The sequence below is a fragment of the Oratosquilla oratoria genome, chromosome 16, assembly GCF_046742065.1.
Source record: "Oratosquilla oratoria isolate Oo_2021 chromosome 16, ASM4674206v1, whole genome shotgun sequence".
Classification (NCBI taxonomy): Eukaryota; Metazoa; Arthropoda; class Malacostraca; order Stomatopoda; family Squillidae; genus Oratosquilla; species Oratosquilla oratoria.
In genome coordinates, this window is record NC_134792.1 from 35,801,207 (window position 1) to 35,813,534 (window position 12,328).

Below are 12,328 nucleotides of genomic sequence, written 5' to 3' on the forward strand. Positions count from 1 at the left end.
ATATCATCCATACTGGAAGCACAGGACTTACAAAAGACAGAGAATGGGGAAGATTTAGAAATAAAATTTTAATAAAACCTTCAGTCAATCTATTGCTTCCAACCTCTCTTGCAGGAGACCCACAACTCCCACATAGCTGTCAATGGCCCATAGGTCACTTAGTGAAGAAATACTGTATTTACCTAGTTGTATTATACGGGAAGGGAGCTATGCTCGTGGTAACCCGTCTTTGTATCTCTCAGCATCAAGTTTTTTCTTAAAATCTTGAATAGTATTGGAAAAACTGTTTCTCTATCCAATTTATTCCATATATCCAGCACTCTGTGTGGGAAGCTATTCTTTTTCCAATCTTTTCTGTAGTTACCCTTTTTGAGTTTCTTTTCATGGCTTCTTGTTTTTCCATTATAATTTTTTAGTAAAATTTTCCTGTCAAGGATTTCCATTCCTTTCTTGATTCTAAATATAGTCAGCAGATCACCTCTCTCTTCTCTGCTCTAGTGTTGGTAGTTCCAGTTTCGATAATCTTTGTTCTTATGTTAATTTGGAAAGACCTGGTGCCAACTTTGTTGTTGCTCTCTGTATTCTTTCTAGTTTCCTTATATTTTTTATAGTACTGGGTGTCCATAGTGTCGCTGCATATTCCAGTTTTGGTCTAATCAATGTGACTAATAATTTTTTAATCATTTCTTCATCCAAGTAGTCAAATGCCACTTTCATTGACCTTAATAGGTTGTATGTTTCACAGACTGTTTTGTTTATATGTTTATCTGGTGTCATGTCTTTGCTGATTATTACTCCAAGGTCCCTTTCTGAGTGCACTTTTTTTATTTCTTCCTCACCAATTTTGTAATTTTTTGAAATTCTGTTTTTGTTTTTTCCAAACTCAATTTTGCTACACTTCTTGATATTGAAGTTCACTTCCCACTTTTGAGTCCATTTCTAGATTTTGTCCAGGTCTGATTGTAATGAATCACAGTCCTCCTCTGTTGTTACTTTCTTTAACATTTTTGCGTCATCTGCAAAGAAATTCATATAACATTCAACTCCTTCATCCATGTCATTTATGTAAATGGTAAACATGATTGGAGCCAGCACTGACCCTTGTGGAACACCACTTATCATTTCTTCCCATTTCGAGTATTTGTCTCTAAGTACTACCCTCATTTTTCTCCCAGTCAGGAAATCTTCCATCCATTCTAATAAATTACCTGCAATGCCACCTTTTGATTCTAATTTTCTTATTAACTTCTTGTGTGGTACTTTGTCAAATGCCTTTTGTAGGTCTAGATAGGCACAGTCTGCCCATCCATCCCTCTCATCTATTATATCTATTAGTCTCAAGTAGAAGCAGATTAGGTTTGTTGTGCATGATCTTCCTTGTCTAAATCCAAATTGGCTTGGGTTTAGTATAGATTTTTCTTCCTTTTGATGACTTTTTCACATAATTTAGCTACTGTGTTGTTGTCTAAGGGTTGTTAGTATAAGGTCTTGTGGAACAAAATGTACAGTGTCTTCTCTGTGGTAGTTACATCTAGGGCATTTTGATTCTGTGGTCAGGCCAATTCTATGTTGATACTGTCTTAGAGCTGGATGGTGTCCTGAATATAAGTATGCTATTATGATTCTTACTTCATTTGAGAGGGATTTTTCTGAGAAGCTGATGTCTGTTGAAGTACTGAGTTTGGTAATCTGTCTTGGAATATATATATATATATATATATATATATATATATATATATATATATATATATATGCATACATACATACACATACATACATATATCAATGGCTATTTCCCCCTTACAAGGGAGGTAGCCAAAAAACAAAGGCATAAAATCCACTCCCACCCATTCCATCCCCACATACTCCACTCCCAATCACCACCCCTCCCTCCCTCTTATCTTGGCTCCTCCAGGATGACAGGTTATCCCTGCATCTTGCCCACATGCCTTGGGTCAGAAGCAGTGTAGCAAGATACAGCACATCCATAGCAAGGCTGCTTCATTTAATTAGCAACACCCCCCTGCATCCCCTCATGCAGAAAAAGAGAAGATGAGAAGAAATTCCTTCTGACTGCATCAAAATATCATTCACACATACTCCCTCACCTCATCCCCCCAACTCCCTTCCATGCATGACAGTATTATCCATACACAACCATTCTCCATTCACCCCTATCTTCTGTCTTCTCCCTTCTTTCCTTAACAGATATTCCCCTCTTTCCCAATTCCCCTTTTACCCTATCCATCTCATCTCATCTTTGTCACCCCCCTCCTGTTCACTTCTTCCACCTCTGCCTTCTACATCTCTTTCACTAATCTTTCTTCACTCATTTTTTTCCATGTGTCCAAACCACCCAAATACTCTGTCATTAACCCTATCTCCCAACTCCCTTTACATCCCTGCTCTCCTCCTCACCTCCTCATTTCTCATTCTATCCAGCCCAGTAACCCCTATCATACTTCTCATGCACCACATCTCAAACACATTCAAACTCCTCCTCTCTTCCTCTCTTATATTCTATGTTTCTGCCCCATACAGTGCTGTCAGCACAATCACTACTTCATACAATCTCCTCTTAGCATCCATCCCCAAATGTCTATTTCTCATTACACTTTTTAATCCACTGAGGCATTTACTTGTTTCTCTCAATCAATGTTCTACTTCCACCTCCACTCCTCCCTTTCCTGCCACATATGCACCCAAGTATCTAAAACTATTCACTTCCTCCAGTCTCTCTCCCTTAATATTCACCTCCAGTTTGCTACCACATTCTCCCTTTGTATACAGTCGAACCTCAAAAGCCCGGACTAATTGGGGGGAAGGGTGGTCCGGTCATGCCAAACGTCCGGTCATCGAAAATATCGCCCTAACACCCGTAGATTTTCATAGCGGTATACGTATAGGTAATGTATGATATGGCATAGAAACACATAAGAATAATACTCTAACACTGTAATAATAATGCTATAATACTAATAATTCTGTAATAATAACTGTAATACAGGCATGTAAATGTACTGTATATACAGTGTACTGTACTGTATTTTTTATTACGTACACTGTAAATATCGGAAGGTATGCACACGGGACAGTGGTGGCAGCCAGGGTTGCCGTGTAGAATGGGAGTGTTGCCATACCGGGGCATACATTTTTCTCGGGCGTGTGCAGACTTTCATAGCAAGATATACTTGTCAAACTTTGACAAAATGTTGGTTCTAGTTTTTTATTCTTGAATGTATATAAGGCCCCCCATGCCCTAACATATTCAGTAAGATATGAAAATTATTTTTTTTTCATATTATTACCGGTATTGCTAAAAGAAAGCTGAAACTTTAGCGTAGAATTTTTTCTACGCGGTAAAAACATATCTTTTGGAGTATAATATTTTATAAGTAACACAATTACCAATAAAAGTCATATTTTGATGTACCATTTATTATTTGATAACTATTTCTATGATTTTTAAACAAAAGTTTGAGTTTTTGAACGTTTATAACAGCCCGCTGATATGTAGAAAAAATTTCCTCATGTCCTTGTGCAGTTGCCACATGCCGCTATTTTACTACGTTTTGGTACAAAATTCTACGAAACGGCAGCCCTGGTGGCGGCTTGACTGGGCCGGGTTTGAGTACACGTGTACGGCCGTCGCTGCCACCTACCGGACAAATAGGGAACTTTGCTTGAAAAGTCCGCCCTTTGTTCATTTCGACCGGTCATATGAGGGTCCGGGCTTTCGAGGTTCGACTGTATCTCATCTTACTTTTGCCCGCATTTATCTTCAACTTCCTTCTTTTGCACACTTTCCCAAACTCTGTTGCTAACTTCCTCAATCCCTCCTCTGATCCTGCCACAAGTGCAGTGTCATTAGTAAACAACTGGCTTATCTTCCACTTTTCTCCATTTTCTTTAACCATCTCCAATCCCTGGCCCATTACCCTTGCATTTACTTCTTGCACCACCCCATCCATGTATAAATTGAACAGCTAAGGTGACATAAAACATCCATGGCAAACTCCCACCTTCACCTCAAACCACTCACTCTCTCCATTTCTAATTCTAACATAGGCTCTACTACTCACGTTAAAACTCTTGACTTCTCTTAATAGCTTTCCTCCTATCCTATATATCTGTAATACTTCCCACAGTGCCTTCCTGTTTACCCTGTCATAAGCCTTTTCCAAATCCATAAAAGCCCAAAATTATTCTTACCTTTTACTAGAGCTTTCTCACATATCTGTCTTACCACAAAAATCTGATCCACACAACCCCTACCTGTCCTAAACTCACACTGTTCTTCACCAATTACTCCCTCTGTTCCTCTCCTAATCCTCTCAATCAAAACCCTCCCATAAGCCTTCCCAACTACACTCAACAAATTGATCCATCTGAAACTACTACATTCACACTTGTCCCCTTTTCCCTTGTAAAGTGGAACTATACATGCAGTCCTCCAGTCCTCCAGCACTCTACCCTCTTTAAGACAAACATTAAACAACCTCACACATTTCTTCCTAAACCCTCTATGCACTCATTTAAATCTATCCATAAAGCCTCCCTTTCCTCTACGCTCTTCTCACTATCAGGCCCATATGCACTTAAAAAAACCCACATCTCTCTTCCCAGTTTCATCATCCACATTAACATTAAAGAAGCCTCCTTCCACTCCACCACACATTTACCTATCTCCTCACTTACTAGTATAGCCACCCCTTCTCTCCTTCATCCTCTCTTCACTCCTGAGAACCTTCCAACACTCTCAAATTCACACTTGCTCCTCCCTTTCAACTTAGTTTCACTCAATGCCAACACATACCACGAGCATAGCTCCCCTTCCCACAAAATACAACTAGGTAAATAGATACATCCATCTTTCTTCTCACAAACATATATCTCTTCCCTTTTACTCTCATCTGTACCACACCCATGCACATTAAAAGACCCAAACCTTAGGGTTCTGGTTGGAAAACTCCTCCTAGACCCTCTTATGCCTTTGCTTTTTTTTTTTTTTTTTTTAGAAATGTCCTCTTTGTTGCTACAGAAAGAAGAATGTCTTGTCCTATCCCCTTCCCCTTTTTGTTGCCTTTTACAATAGAGAGAAAAAATAGTGATTTGGGTGTGAATGTGTTTTTGTGTGGATGTATTGTGTAATAGTAGATTTCTGTATACATTTGAATAGTAAGCTGTTGGGGTATTTTTTGCTACATTTACCCAGTAGTGCTTGTGTGATATAATGAGATGGGTGAGTGGTGTTGAGGACTTATATAGAATTGTATTAGGTTTATTTTCTTGTTGATTTTTACTGTTAGATATTTGACATGTGGGCTAAAGGTCATATGATTATAAAAAATTAGCCCTAGAACTTTAAAGTTCTTTTCCAATGGAAGGGATTGGCTTTTTAATTTCACTGTTTTTTTCATGGTTGTCTTTAGTGAACAGTGTTACTATTTCTGAGCCATTACTCTAGTTTGTGTAAGTAGACTTGGGTGTTTTTAGCTGCTGTTTTGTAGTTTCTATGCTGGAATATGGTTGTCAGTGAAACCTTAATTCATGTGAATATATTTAAATAGAAAAGTATGTGCACATTGTATTAATATAAAACTTCTATTTAGCTGACCAGGACATGGAAAACATACTCAACACTATACACAGTACCTAAGACCAAACCTAGAATATGCAGTTGTAACTTGAAGCCCACACTTAAAAAAAGGATATAGTCAAACTTTAAAAATCCAAAGAAACTTCACAAGATGGTCTCAAGTGTATAGGGACTGACATATGAGAAAATAATAGATACACCGGAGCTGACAATAGTGGAGGAAAGAAGGGAGATGGGAGACATTGTCATGGATAAATTTATTGTAAAAATATATATGCATTTGGACAGAATTTGTAAGGCTATCCCTGATGAGGACATGATGATAGAAAAGTCAGAAGGGTGTCAAGAAATTCAGCTTTCCAAACACAGTGATAGATTAAAAAAAAGTCATCCAAAATATTAAGAGCCCAATTCATTAATGGATTAAAAGAATAAAAAATTGCTAATAACAAATGATTTGAAAGGAAAAGAATTAGGCACAGAGCCAGGCAAGTATCAGGACATGTGTAGAAAAAGTATTCATAAGGTGGAAATTTACACAACAAAGGTAATATTCTTGTACAATAGAAACTAGCATAATCTCGCTATATAGGAAGGTAAACAGTGATTACTTTCTTATAGACAAATATCAGTAATTTTTATTGGAAAGGCTATGGAATAAGGTACTTTAAATAAGATGATACACATAAACAATGTGAATTCAGAGAGGAGAGATTAAACCTCCTAAGTAATTTTAGCAGCATTAGATGTCCTTTAAAAAAAAAAAAGTGTGTAAATTGCAGTGGAAGCTAGATAGAAAAAAATAGAATCAGAGGCAAGTTGCTGGAGTGGATAGGAATTTTCTTAGACTGAAGGAAATTGAGAAGAGTGATTTGGGGAAAGTCATCAGAGTGGAAGGTAGTAATATATTGAGCCCCACAGGGATTGGTATAAGTATTAGTCATTCCTCTTGTACATAACTAGTCTGAGACCAGACTGCAAAGAAGAATAACAGAGGACTGATCAACTAAATCCTTACAATCAGATTTAGACAAAAAAAATATGAAGAGTCAGAAATGGCAAATGAAATTTAACAGTAGCAAACATAGTATAATACAATGATGCAAAATTACTTAAGAAGGTAAAAACGGAAGAGGACTGCAACTCATTGCAACAAGATCTGGACACAATATGGAATTGGACTCAAAAGTGGGAAGTAAAATTCAATATTAAGAAATGCAGCATAATGGAATTTGGAAAGAGTAAAAATAGAATATCAAAAGATTACAGAGTTGGGGAAGAAAAAATAAATAAAACAAACTATGAAAAAGATCTTGGAGTGATGATTGGAAAGGACATGAAACCAGATAAGCATATAAACAAGATGTTCGGAGAAACCTACAACTTATTGAGAGCAATCAAAGTGGCATTTACCTATATGGACGAAGAAATTATAAGGAAAATACTACACTAATAAGACCAAAACTCGAGTACGCAGCATCACTTTGGACACCCAGTACCAAAAAGAATATTAAGAAACTAGAAAGATTACAAAGAGCGACAACAAAACTAGCACCGACACTCGCCGAACTAACATATGAGCAAAGACTATCCAAATTGAACCTACCAACTCTGGAACAAAGAAGAGAAAGAGGAGATTTGCTAACTATCTACAGAATAATGAAAGGAATGGAAGTTTTAGACAGGAACGACCTATTAATGTGGGACAACGGTAAAACAAGAGGACACGGAAAAAAATTGAAAAAGGATAGTTATAGAAAAAACTTGAAAAGGAACAGTTTCCCACACAGAGCGATAAATATATGGAACAAATTAGACAAACAAAACAGTATGTGCTAACACAATACAAGATTTTAAGATATTACTTGATGCGGAGAGATACAAAGACGGGTCACCACGAGCATAGCTCCCCTCCCGTATATTACAACTAGGTACAACTAGGTAAATACACATTGTAGATTCAGAAGAAAATAGAAACAATGCAGACTGAGATAAAAAGAAAAAAAAAATGTGAATAACATTCACCAAGGATCTCAAACTAAGTTCACACATAAACAGTCAAAAGTGTATATGTATGGTGAATGAACATAAAATTTGCATCCTTGACCTAGGTATGGTAAAGATATTAATTACAGTCAAACCTCGGTTTTCGAACATAATCCGTTCGAGAAGGCTGTTCGAAAAGCGATTTGTTCGAAAACCGAAACAATTTTGAACTTGCTTTCTTTGGACCCATGATTAGGGGCTAATACACGATGCAAAGATGAAAAAAAGTCAGATTTACGTAAATAAGAACGAACACGTCTGCTCGGAATGAACTTTGATCGCAAATGCGCTACGGAGGAAGCGTCCTTAGCGTTCGAGTTCTCTCGGCTCGCGAGTGAGCCGCGTTCGGGTACGCTCGGCTTCTTTCGGTTTGTTCGAGAGCCGAAATTTGGTCGAGTTCTGAGACGTAAAATTCTCGAACTTTTTGGTCGAAAACCGATTTGGTTGAGAACAGAAGCGTTCGATAACCGAGGTTTGACTGTATATACATATGCATACATACCAAAAGCTTTTTCACCCACATATGGGAGGTGGCTAAGTGAAAGCATGAACCCACCCTATACCCATTCCACACCCATCTAATACCCATTCATTGACCAACCTATCCTAGCACCATATGGATAAAGGGTCATCCCTGTACCCCACCACACCACTGAAGTCAAAGTCAGAACAGTGAGACAGTATCTCCATAGCAGGGCCCAACAGCCAGAGCTGGTTAACCCACACTGCTTCATTATATGGCAACCCTCTTCCTCATTCACATAAGATCATTTATAGAACAAACAGAAAAAACATCTCTTCAGGCCACATTTACTCTTATGTTCATTTTCCATTCACTTCTGTCCTTTGCACAATCTCTTCTTTACTTGACAGATATTCCTTTTACACCTAATGCCCCCTTCACAGGCTAGAATATACTGTGTTGAACCCAGACTTACAAAAAAAACATGTTGCTCAGTTTTAGCTGTCTTAAGTAAAGACTTCATGAACTTTGTCATTTAAAGATTTAGCACTTATCTTCTTCCAGGTTGAGTCTTGCTATGTACAATTATTGGTTGTATTTTGTCTTTCATTTCCAGTTTTCTTATTAACCTGAAAAACAAAGCTGAGTTTATTTCAATTTTTTCCAGATATTTACCATAGCCTTCAATTATGGATATATATGGAGATCCTTGTTGTCTTGTATCTTTAGTGTTTCCATAGCTTACCTTTTGTTTCTTTTGTAAACCAACATCTTTCGTTGTATTGAATGTTTTTTCTTGGTTAAGGTTGTTATCTTCTTTGGTGTGAAATTTCTGATTCTTTTATTGTACATATCTATAGGAAAACTCTTATTTTATGATTACAGCTTTACACATTTTTTGTCTGGCCTAGTTCCATATCACAAAATGCTTTCTGAGTCTTTAATAGGTTCCCTTTTTATTTTTATCTTCTATTTCATCCTTTTCAAGGTCATATCTAAGTCTGTTGTCAGAATCTGTTAGTATGTTATTTTTTCCAGCGGGGTTTCTGTACTCTTATGTTTGACAGCTCATTATCCAGTTATGGCAATACCAGTACACTGGTGGTGTAATCAGGAGCGTGCTGTTTGCTGTTTCACATTTGCTTAGTTATGAGCTTGAATCCTGCAATCCTCACAACTCCCAGCAGGGACTGTTACCTACCCCAATAGTCCAAGCACACAGGGCAAAGGTGACAGCATCAGACACATCAGTGTGCCTTGTGGCATAGGCGCCTCACCTTTACCTTTAATACCAGCTTGGTGCAGAAATAGCCTATATCCTAATTCATTTCCATGGGTCATTTGTTTGTCTTGAGTATCTAGTGGACTTGAATTTATAACCTTGTAATTAAAATCACCAAACAGTTTATTCACGAGGACTACACTTAACATCTCTTCAGTTCTGTCAGGTTTCTAAGATCATACTTTTGTGCTTCCTTTTGTCTATGCCACAATAGGATTTAAACACTTACTGATTAGTATGATTTTCTTTCCCACTGTTAGTTCAGCAATTATGATTTGTAGGTTTTATCCCTCCTTTGGTTTCCATATTTTTGCCTATGATTTCCCTTTACTGAGTATCATAACTTCACCAGTGGCGACGGGAGATGCCTGCATGCGGTGCCAGGGGGGAAAACTCAAGCCTCAAGCCCATCCCCCCAGAGACAGTCTCCCATTTCCCCTTTCCTCCAACTAGAGGTAAAGCCCCAAGAGTTGGTTCTCAGTCTCCAGACTGGGCCCAGGATCTTGATCTTCCATTACCTTCTACTTCCTTACCATGTTTTCAAAAAAGGAGATCAGGGAAACGGCACCTGCCACCCTCCATTTACTAGCCGGTGACAATGAAATAAATCCTGGACATTACACATGCCCATAGTGCAACAGACCCATAACATACAATAACACCTTAAGCCCAGATGTTAAAGATTTAATCCCTTAATTTTGATAGCTTTAACAAACTTAAAACAGTACTCCAACATTTAGAGGAATTGCCCAAGTGAATCCAGTATTTACATTATTGCAAAACAATACCAGACTCAACATTATATGAATAAGCACCAACATCATAAAAAAGAAACAATTTCATTCCCTCTTTCATAACTAAAACATATGTTATACTCACATACATATACATAGTTATACTCACAGGCCACACTTACAGCACTCACAGCCTGCATAACTGTGAGACAAAACATGGCACAACATTGAAGCTTATCAAATACCAATGAGCACTTAATTCACCAGCAAAGTAGAAGAAATGAGAACACATAAGAGATATCTATTCACATTAAAATAAATTTACATTACCAACACATACATTCCCCTGTGGCATCAACACTTCTAGAATATACTTGAAATCATATAATGTCATCAATATCCCAGACCACAACACATGTCACTCTATGTGGTTAAGCACTTGTACTGCAAACCAAAGAGGTGGTTCAATCTTCCACCAACTGAATTCATGAAACCTGCAAATATCTCAGAATTGACCAATAAGACAAATATTCTAGTAAAATCAACAAGCAACATCTCCAAACCTAATTTTCCGTTTTCCATCCCATCATTTGTAAACCACATGGAAAACAATCCATGCATTCTCCTCTGACTACATTCCAATGAATAGATCCATATAATTAGTTCCAAATCCAACCATCAAATAATAGATCATATATTAACTACACACTACCCAGTATATACTGTACTTAAGAAATGGAGAACAACATCCTAAACTTTAACCTTTTATACATTAACAGTATGAATATGTATATTACAGTAATCATCTTAAAGACCACCAATGCACATATCAAGAGGATACACAAAGCATTTCCACTCATTCTATTCACCTCAAATTCCACCCTAATTAACCAGAGAAATAAATCCAGAAAAAAAAGAAAATTCCACTAATGAAGAATTTCAACAGCTCCAGATGCAACAAATAACACCTAAGTATTACAAATGGTGCAAAGAACAACAAACCAAAAACTAGGAGGATTACCCCTATACCAAATATTACAAGACAAGCAATGCCCAGTGAAGGAAGAAGCTAACCATTTTCATAACAATTCACTTCCCAACCATGAACCTCTTCAAATCATTCAGAATAAAATAACACAGCCTAAACATCATATCATCCCAAATAACTGCCACTTCAAAAATTACACTCAGTTAACCTGAGACCAGAAAGATTATAAGGAATATTTGGAAATTAAAACACAACTGCTAACCCACCATTTACTGAAATGGATATGGCAAAAAGACATAAAAAATGCACATATAGAAAGGTCAAATAAAATCTTAAATTGTGATTTAAAAAACCTAAATACAAAGGCCATAGAAACATGACCCTATATTAGATACACAATATCCTAACAATCTGGAAAATGGTGTACACTATCCCTGTCCTGAAATTATGCATATACACTACTCATCATAATATCTAAGTTATTAGAAAAACGTCTAGTAAAATCAAACCACACATGCCTCTCTCACCCAACCACCATGACTTAATGCAAGATCCCTCCACATGCACATTAGACACAAACCTTACCCAACATATCCCCAGTGAATTCAAATAAAACCCAGACAGAACAGTACTAGCACCCACAGACAGTCCTGAGACACATTATACCTAAAAAAAAATCAGGGGTACAGAATTATAATAATAAAAAATAGCTAACAAACTTCCTGACAGCCAGGCAGTACAAAATAGAAATACTACCTTCTTAGGTCTCAAATCAGCCTTCACACCTACATGGAAAATATCACATCAGAGGAAACTAGAAACTCAGTGCATTCCATAAGTAAATATGTAGAACAGTTACTAACACTCACTCTAGACAAGAGAATAAAACACCTAAATTGGTGTACAAATAATTCATGCATACCTCAAATAGGTATGTATGCATATTATGGTTCCCCCACAGTTAAAAGTAATCACAAACAATAATATACAAACACCATAATCCAAAACAAAGCTTGTGAATAATAATAGGCTGTACCCAAACTACATTTATTTATCACTTAAACACGATAAATGAATAGATAAATAGATGAATAGATAAAAGGTAAACCTTCCAAATAGTCATGAATATATTAAAAGCATAGTTTCTTGCTAAAATTCTCAAAACCTGATACCTGGCACATCTCATTACACAACAGTAACCCAGAGAATAAAACAG

At 37.0% G+C, this 12,328-nt stretch overlaps 1 protein-coding gene across 13 annotated transcripts in view; it reads left to right on the forward strand.

Moving 5' to 3' along the window:
• Positions 1–12,328, forward strand: part of LOC143033881 (uncharacterized) — a 512,083-nt gene that overhangs the window by 454,486 nt on the left and 45,269 nt on the right. Inside the window, exon 17 of one of the 13 annotated variants that reach the window (XR_012967201.1) lies at positions 9,743–12,328. This exon is cut by the window's right edge and continues 846 nt beyond it. The exons of the other annotated variants lie outside the window; for them this stretch is intronic. The gene's annotated coding sequence lies outside the window, so the exon portion shown is untranslated. The remainder of the gene's footprint in view (positions 1–9,742) is intronic. 13 annotated transcript variants of the gene reach the window in all.